The following is a 7637-nucleotide window of genomic DNA, read 5'->3' on the forward strand; positions in this document are numbered from 1 at the left end:
TGGTTTTGTCTTGGAATACCTATGTTTCTCCCTTTATGGTAATTGAGAGTTTTACTGGGTATAGTAGCCTGGGCTGGCATTTTTCTCTCTCTTATGTTCTGTATGACATCTGTTCAAGATCTTCTGCCTTTTAGAGTCTCTGTTGAGAAGTCTTGTGTAATTCTGATAGGTCTGCCTTTTTATGTTACTTGAATTTTTTCCATTACTGCTTTCAATATTTTCTTTGTTCTGTGCATTTGGTGTTTTAATTACTATGTGACAGGATGAATTTCTTTTCTGGTTCCATCTGTTTGGTGTTCTGTAGGCTCTTTGTATGTTTATGGGCATCTATTTCTTTAGGTTAGGGTTTTTTTTTCTGATAATTTTGTTGAAGATGTTTGCTGGCCCTGTGAGTTGGGCATCTTCACTCTCTTCTATACCTATTATTCTTAGGTTTGGTCTTCTCACTGTGTCCTGAATTTCTTGAATATTTTGAATTTGGATCTTTATGCTTTTTGTATTTTCCTTGACTGTTGTGTTGATGTCCTCTATGGTATCTTCAATACTTGAGATTCTGTCTCTTGTATTCTGTTGATGATGTTTGCATCTGTGACTCCCGCTCACTTTCATAGATTTTCAATCTCCAGTGTTGTCTCCTTCTGTGTTTTCTTTAATGTTTCTGTTTCTCTTTTTAGATCCTGGATAGTTTTGTTCAATTACTTCACTATTTGATTGTATTCTCCTGTAATTCTTTAAGGGATTTATGTGTTTTCTCTTTTACTTGTGTCCTTCTGTATTTCTTCAATATATTTCTTATCTATGTCCTTCTTAAAGTCCTCTTTCATCTTCATGAAATGAGAATTTAGATCTGAATCTTGCCTTATAGGTATGTTGGGGTCTCCAGGGGCTTTCTGTGGTGGGAGAACTGGGTTCTGATGTTGCCAAGCAGTATTGGTTTCCCTTGCTTATGTTTTGTGCTTGCCTCTTTCCACATAGTTATCTTTAATGTTAACTGGCCTTGCTTTCTCTGACTGGAGTCAGTCCTTCCTGTGATTCTGTGATCCTGTTATCTTGTGATCCTATGGTCCTGAATGTGTCAGAACCCCTGGGGAGTTGAGCTGTAACTGGGGTGTGGGCTGTGTGTATTTGGATCCAGTGCAGAGGCTTTGCTCCAGGCACAGGTGCAAACTGGAAGGTGAATGGGTATCTGGCTGGGCTGGGTATCTGAGTCCCAGTTTTGCAGGGGACCTGGTATGCTGGGTATTAGGGTGGGGTTTGGGGTCTCACCTGTGATGCTGGATGTGTCAAAATACCTGGGGAGTCGAGCTGCAGCCGGGGGTGTGGGATGTGTGGGTTTGGATCCAGAGGAAAGGCTCTGCTCCAGGCACAGCTGCAAACCTGAAGGTGTGCAGGTCTCTGGATGGACAGGGTATCTGCCAGTAAGGTTTATTTTAGTGAATCATCTCAGTAACTGGAATCCATTTCTGCTAAGCGTAGCTATTGAGAGCTACTGTTGAAGAATATATATTTCACCTATTAAAGTATACAATGCAGTGGTTTAAAAAGAATAAGAAACAGATGGAGGGAGGGAACTGGATGGACAAAGGGATGGGGAGAGAAGTAAGGTGGTTCAGATTTAGATGTGGGGAGGGAAGGATGAATGGCCAGATGGCCATGAGAATGAATGGAAATTTGCAACCGATGGGGGTGCTGCAGTAAGGGACCTCTCCGAGAAGAGTTAGAGACCTGGGAAAAGGGATGCACTGAAGAATCAGTGGGTGTGCCCTTATCTGTGACTCACAACATTGGGGATATGGAACCTGAAGTGGCTACCACCTCTAGCTAGTCAGAGCCCCAATGGTGTAATAGGGACACCAAAGTACCCACAAAAACTTTTGACCAAAAATTTATCCTGTCTAGAAGAAATGCTGGGACAGGAGGTGGAACAGATACTGATGGGTTGGCCAAGCAAAAACTGGTCCAAACTGAGACCCATCCCATGGACAAGCACTATTAATGACACTATTAATGATACTCTGTTATGCTTGCAGACAGAAGTCTAGCATGGCTGTCCTCTGAGAGATTCTACTCAGTAGCTGACTCAGACAGATGTAGACACCCACAGCCAAACAATGGCTGGAGCTTAGGGATTTTTATGGAAGAACAAGAGGAAAGATTGGGGCCTCTAAGGGGATAGGAAGTTCTCAGGAAGACTTATGTTCAAATAACCTGGACCTTTGGGTCTCTTAGGGAGTGAATTACCAACCAAAGAATATACATGGGCTGGACCTAGGTTTCTTTGGACATATGTGGCCAATGTGCAGCTTGGTCTTCATGTGGATCCCAAACAACTGGAGTAGAGGCTTTCTCAAAAGCTGTTGCCTATACATGGGATGTTCTTCTCATTGGGCTGCCTTGTTTGGCCTCAGTGTGAGAGGATGTGCCTAGCCTAGCAGAAACTTGATGTGCCATGGTGGGAAGATATCCAGAGGGCTCCCTATTCTCTCAGAGAAGAAGGAATGGGGGGCAGGGGGAAGAATTGTGGAAGGGGATGACCAGGAGGGAGGTAGTAAGCAGGATGTAGAGTAAATTATATATATATCTGCTTCTTTTCCCCCTGTCTTTCCTTTGGACAGAAACATTTCTGGGTTAAAAACTTTGAGATGAGTGGGTGGCCCCATCCCTCGACTGGGGCCCTTGCCTGTCTACTGGAGGTGGTTTCTACAGGTTCTATTTTCCCTTCCCTGCACATTTCAGCAAAAGTCATCCCTGTTGGGTCCTGGAAGCCTCTCACTTCCCTGGTATCTGGGACCCTTTAGTGGATATCCTCAGTTCCTCATCCTTCACTGCTACATATTCAATTTCCTGACTCTCTGTACCTCTCTCCCATCCCCTCCAGTATCTGATCCTGCCCCACTCTTCTTCCTGTCCTTCTCTCTCCTTCCCAGGTAAGCCATGTCCCATGATCATCCTGTTTCCCCCCAATGCAGGACTGAAGCATTCATAACCCTGTCTTCCTTCCCCCTAAGCTCCACATGGTCTGTGGGTTGTATGGTGGACATTGTGAGATTTTTGGCTAATATCCACTTATCAGTGAGTAGATGCCATGTGTGTTCTTTTGTGTATGGGTTTCTTCACTCAGGATGATATTTTCTAATTCCATTCATTTGCCTGCAAATTTCATGAAGTCATTGTTTTTAATAGCTGAGTAGTACTCCATTGTGTAAATGTACCATATTTTCTGTATCCATTCCTCTGTTGAGGGACATCTGGGTTGTGATTTCTATGGGTTTTATCTATTAATATATTCTTTCTTATACTTAACGATTCTGGAAATCTGTCCATGCTGAATACATTCTACCTTCCTCAGGATGGGTTTGATTCCCTCTTTCCAGCTGTTTGATAGTGCCAAGATATATTTGAATGGATCACACAGCTGTCTGAACCTGATAATAAAAGAGAGAAAGAGAAGAAAAGAGGAGCAGCATATACTTGGGGCAAGAAGGAAATTAGGAGAAAACTTTAATAATCATAGAACATTGAATCCAATGTAATCTTGAATTGCAACGCTTAGTTGCATTTCTAAAAGTACTACAAGTTAATCACACATTTATAAAGATTTAAAGCTGAGATCTACATATGAAAGAGTACTTCAGATGTCTTTCTATATCTGTTTCCTTAGTATTCATAATTTTATTTTTTATAGGTCTACTCATTTAACTGCAAAATTTCAAAAGTTTATTTTTATTTGCACCAAATAAGATTTCATTGTGTATATGTACAACACTCTAATTATCCAGTCAGTCCATTTCCCAGCTATTGTGAATAGAGCAGCAATGAGTGGGAAATGTATTAGGCTATAGAGCCATTCCAGTCTATATAGCCAAAAATGGGATAGCCGAATCACAAAGTTGTTTTATTTATAGATTTATGGGGAACTTTCACGTTGACTTTCATAGTGGTTCCACCAATTTGTATTCCCACTAATAATGAATAAAAGTTCACCGTTCCCCAATTCTTGCCAGAATTTCTTTTTATTTGGCATCTTAATGATAGCTGTCAGACCACAGTGAGATAGAATCTCCAAATAGTTTTCATCGCACAGTACATGCTGAGCTTTTTTTGTAGCCCAAGTCCATTCTTATTTACACACAATGAGTCCATTATCCCTAATTTCAAGCTGTACTACATAACAAGGGCAATAAAAACTGCATAAAAACTGTTTGTAAAAATACAAAAAGGTTGATCAATGATATTGAATCAAAGACCCAGAAATAAACCCACACAACTACAAACACTTGAATTTTGATAAAGAAGTCAAAACCATATAATGGAAACAAGAAGGCATCTTCAACAAAAGTTTCTCATCTAACTGGATGTATGCATGAAGAAGAAAGTAAATTTATCCATATTTATTACCCTGTACAAAACTTAAGTCCTAGTGGATCAAAGACCTTAACATAAAACTGGATACACTACATCTAATAGAATAGACAATGGAAAACTAGTCTTGACCTCACTGATACAGGAGACAATTTCCTGAACAGAATACTGATGGCTCAGGTTCTAGGATCAAGAATTGGTAAGTAAGGGACATAGCTCTCCATACCCAAATACCACTGGGAGAGAGCTGGTCTCCCAGGAGTGCTAACACACCTGTGAGCACAGGTAAGACCACCACTTCTGCTCAAATTCTTGGCCCAAGAGGGACTCATCCAGAGCCATCAGGACACAGGAACCAAGGAACATCTGGGGACATGATCCTTTCAGTTTCTATCTGCTCCCTGGAGCTGACCCTGTGCCACAGCTTTCCATACCCAAATTCCTCCTGGAGAGAACTGGTCTCCCAGGAGTACCGACACACAGGCTTACAGGAGGGACAATCTATAGTCAGAGATAGCAAGACCAGCTAACACCAGAGATAAGAAGATGGCAAGAGGCAAGGCTAAGAACATAAGCATCAGGAACCAAGGCTATTTGGCATCATCAGAACATAGTTCTCCCAACACAGTGAGCCCCATCACACCAGGAAAGCAAGAGGAAAGCAAGACTATGACTTAAAATCACATTTCATGATGATGACAGAAGACTTTGAGAAGGACATAAATAACTCCTTTAAAGAAATACAGGAGAACACATGTTAACAGGTAGAAGCTCTTAAAGAGGAAACACAAAAATCCCTTAAAGAATTATAGGAAAACACAACCAAAAAGGTAAAGGAATTGAACAAAACCATACAGGATATAAAAATGGAAATAGAAATAATAAAGAGATCACAAAGGGAGACAACTCTGGAGATATAAAACCTAGGAAAGAGATCATAGATGCAAGCATCACCAAGAGAATACAAGAGATAGAAGAGAGAATCTCAGGTGCAGAAGATACCATAGAAAACATTAACACAACAATCAAAGAAAATGCAAAATGCAAAAAGATCCTAACCCAAAACATCCAGGAAATCCAGGACACAATGAGAAGACCAAACCTAAGGATAATAGGTAAAGAAGAGAGTGAAGATTCCCAACTTAAAGGACCAATAAATATCTTCAATAAAATTATAGAAGAAAACTTCCTTAACATAAAGAAAGAGATGCCCAGCCAGGTGTGGTGGTGCATGCCTTTAATCCCAGCACTCGGGAGGCAGAGGTAGGAGGATTTCTGAGTTTGAGGCCAGCCTGGTCTACAAAGTGAGTTCCAGGACAGCCAGGGCTACACAGAGAAACCCTGTCTCAAAAAACCAAAAAATCAACCAACCAACCAACCAACCAACCAACCAACCAACCAAAAAACCCAAAAGAGATACCCATAAATATAAAAGAAGCTTACAGAACTCCAAACAGATGGGACCAGAAAAGAAATTCATCCTGTCACATAATAGTCAAAACACCAAATGTGTGAGGAGCTGCCCTCACAGTCGCCATTACAAGATGGCGCTGACATCCGTTGCTCATAATTGTGCGCAGGCGTCAGGGTATCTTTCCATTCACCTGAGCCCTGCCTCTCTCGTGGCGTTAACTGACTGATAGTGAGCAGCCAATCCAGGTGGTGCACGTTTCCAACCGTTTTTGCAGCCTAGAAAAGGGAAGGGTTTTCTGCTCTCTGGGTCTCCTCTCCTGAAGGTGATCATCTATCTCTTGAGATGTATTAAAGCTTTACTGCAGAAGAATCTGAGTGGCCTGCGTGCGTTTCGCTGGTGAGATGGTAGCATGGGTCATCTGGTGCCTAAGACCCGGGAATTAACATCACTGGCATTGAGGAGAACCCCCCTCCCCCCCCCCCCCCGGAGACAGGGCGGGTTCAGAACTGCAGGGAAAAGGTAAGTTCAGAGAGATATATCTGATTGTGAACCTCTTATCCCTTTTGATTTCAGTCTTAATCTAGATGCACACTAAGAAGGGGCGGTAGAAGCTCTAGTCTTGGTTGCTGTCCATCAAGGTTGGTGCTGAAATTTGCTGTCCATTGAGACTGGTGCTGAAATTTTCTGTCCATCGAGGCTGGTGCTGAAATTTTATTTCTGTCCATCAAGGCTGGTGCTGAAATTTTATTTCTGTCCATCGAGGCTGGTGCTGCTGTCCATCGAGGCTGGTGCTGAAATGTTTATTCTGTCCATCGAGGCTGGTGTTGAAATTTGAGGTGAGGTCAGTCCTACGTAGATAAGTGGCAGCACCGAGGTATCTTGTAAGCCTCCCGTAGATAAGGGAGCGGAGCACCGTGTTTACTTTTGGTTTTACTTAAGAAGTACCATAAGTCGGGCGTAGATCAGCCGCAGGCACTCACTCTATCATGGGCTCTTCACAGTCAGTGATCACCGCGTTACAGGCAGTGCTAAAGCAACGTGATCTGCAGGTCACCTCCCTTACGCTGCAGAATTTTGTTAAGGAAGTGGATCGCATTGTTCCCTGGTATGCCTGTTCGGGGTCTCTAACTGTAGCCTCATGGAATAAGCTAGGAAGGGACCTTGACTGTAAGCATGAAGAGGGAGACTTACGCCTAGGCACCAAGGCAATTTGGAAGCTGATAAAAAAACTGTCTAGAGGATGAAACCTGCCGACCTGCCATTGTGGAGGGACAGGGAACACTAAAAGAGGTTCAGAACAGTATGTCAGAAACCGAACGGAGCGAGAGAATAAGAGCTCGAAAAAAGAAAGACATGTCTAAGAAAAAAGGACCTCCCCAGGATTCAGAAGGAAGGGGAGAGAGAAAGAAGGGCAGTGAAACTGAGCCCTCTACTAAGAAAAAGCCTTATACTAATTTTTATCCTATCCATGACTTGGAGGCCTTAGAGATTGATAGTTCAGGGTCCGAAGATTTAGACCCTAGTGAGGAGGCTGAATTAGAGGAGGAGGCAGCAAAATATAAAGAACAAAGATATACCCCTGATCGATGGTCGCGATCAGGAAGTAATAAAAAGGGTAGCATACCAGCTACTGTGTCCACAGCACCACCGCTTTATGAATTGCGGTATAGTGCTAACTCTTTTTTTCCTCAGGAAGAGTTAAAAAAGATACAGATGGCATTTCCAGTCTTTGATACTGGGGAGGCGGGGTGTATGCATGCCCCAGTGGACTATAAACAACTTAAAGAACTTGCTGAATCTGTCCGTAATTATGGGGTCAGTGCCAATTTTACTCTGGTTCAGGTCGAGCCAATATGGCCAT

This window comes from Mus caroli, unplaced genomic scaffold (genome assembly GCF_978045245.1).
Source record: "Mus caroli unplaced genomic scaffold, Mus_caroli_1 scaffold_20, whole genome shotgun sequence".
In the NCBI taxonomy this organism is placed as follows: Eukaryota; Metazoa; Chordata; class Mammalia; order Rodentia; family Muridae; genus Mus; species Mus caroli.